The 1,882-nt window shown below is 53.8% G+C and overlaps 1 non-coding gene across 1 annotated transcript; it reads right to left on the bottom strand.

Moving 5' to 3' along the window:
* Positions 1-1,361: 1,361 nt before the first annotated feature.
* On the bottom strand, positions 1,362-1,435 carry Trnat-ugu (transfer RNA threonine (anticodon UGU)). Its single transcript has one exon. It is a non-coding gene; the product is annotated as a tRNA-Thr (tRNA).
* Positions 1,436-1,882: the final 447 nt, after the last annotated feature.

Genomic DNA, 1,882 nt, shown 5'->3' with positions numbered 1-1,882 from the left:
CTATACGCCCTCGCTCAAAGTCCGTCAACTGCACATACGGTTCACGTCCACGCTGTCGCGGCATGCTACCAGTGTTAAAGACTGCGATGGAGCTCCGTATGCCACGGCAAACTGTCTGACACTGATGGTGGCGGTGCACAAATGCTGCGCAGCTAGCGCCATTCGACGGCCAACACCGCGGTTCCTGGTGTGTCCGCTGTGCCGTGCGTGTGATCATTGCTTGTACAGCCCTCTCGCAGTGTCCGGAGCAAGTATGGTGGGTCTGACACACCGGTGTCAATGTGTTCTTTTTTCCATTTCCAGGAGTGTATGTTTTTGTCATTTAACTCCAAGGAAGGGCAGTTCCCACCTTGTTGTGTGACCTCACTTTCACAGTCGGAGCAAATTTGATATTCTGTATGATAAATATACCTGTCTGTTAACTACTATCTGATCTCCATTCATTAAAAAAAACTGTTCAATAATTTTGCCCACGAAAGGGTTAAAGCACGTAAACTGGCCTACTGCTTTGTTTTTGCGCTGTACACAGATTTCATTCCTTTTCCTACCTATAATAACAGTGGGATAGGTAAGTACCTGGACAAGTTCTCCCAGCCAGAAGGCACTCCATGGAGAAGTTAGTAGCCCCTTCCTTCCCCCTCCCCACCCCTGGTGCTTTTTATCTGTAACTTGCGCGTCTCACGCGCCCCGTTGTTCCGGTGCGTCACACAGAACGCTGCTCAAAGCTAGCAGGGAAATATAATGTTCCAAGACGGAAGGAGAGATGAGAACCAATAAGTGGCACCCACGCACAAAAGTGAAAATGGAGATGAGCCAGCAGTTGGGCACGTGAGGAGTAAATGAAGCAGCGAGCCAGCGCCCGGCGGCCAGCGGTGCACAGTAGCAAAAACGGGACCGGCGGGCGGGCGTCACTACACTTCAAGGGCGGCAATTGTCGGTGCCGACAAGGGGCGGGAATTACCCGGCCCCTCACAGTGTGCGGCGCAGACAGAAAGGCAAATTACCGGCGTGATGGCGGCGGCGGCAAAGTACACCCGCCTAGCAGCCTAGCCGCACCGGCGGGCCGTAAAAAACCCGGCGGCTGCCGTGGGCCGCGGCCCGCCGTAACGAGGGCCCGGCTCGGCCTCCCTGGCCGTGTCATCAGCGGATCGCCCACCTCCGACCGCCTGCTGTGAGAGAGGAGCCGCAGTAGCCGCTGAACGACTCGCCTGCCGACGGCTCCACAGACGTGTGGCTCTTTGTGCCGCACCAGCCTTAAACACACACGAGGCACAGCGTTGTGATCACTACTTATAATGAAATGAACACCCTTAGCTGCTTACAGGCGTTGACATACGTCAACGGAGACAGATGAAAATGTGTGCCCCGACCGGGACTCGAACCCGGGGTCTCCTGCTTACATGGCAGACGCTCTATCCATCTGAGCCACCGAGGACACAGAGAACAGCGCGACTGCAGGGATTTATCTCAGGCACGCCTCCCGCGAAACCCACATTCTCAACGTATTGTCCCGCGCTACATTCGTAGTGCCGCCGCCAATTATACTCATTTCTCCCTGCAGTCGCGCTATCCATCTGTGTCCTCGGTGGCTCAGATGGATAGAGCGTCTGCTATGTAAGCAAAAGATCCAGGGTTCGAGTCCCGGTCGGGGCACACATTTTCATCTGTCTCCGTTGACGTATGTCACGCCTGTAAGCAGCTAAGGGCGTTCATTTCACTCTAATTTCATTCTAACGATCTGCATTGTCACCGATCGTATCTGTTCTTCCTGACATGTTCGAAAGAACAGATACCATCTTAGTATATGTTATGATATCTGCTCGCCGAGAAATCGAATGCCACCTCGTAGCGCTGAGGGCACGACTAAGAAAAATGCAATTAG

This window comes from Schistocerca serialis, chromosome 1 (assembly GCF_023864345.2).
Source record: "Schistocerca serialis cubense isolate TAMUIC-IGC-003099 chromosome 1, iqSchSeri2.2, whole genome shotgun sequence".
In the NCBI taxonomy this organism is placed as follows: domain Eukaryota; kingdom Metazoa; phylum Arthropoda; class Insecta; order Orthoptera; family Acrididae; genus Schistocerca; species Schistocerca serialis.
The sequence above is the reverse complement of the archived record's forward strand: the minus strand, read 5'-3'. Positions and strand labels throughout refer to the sequence as shown.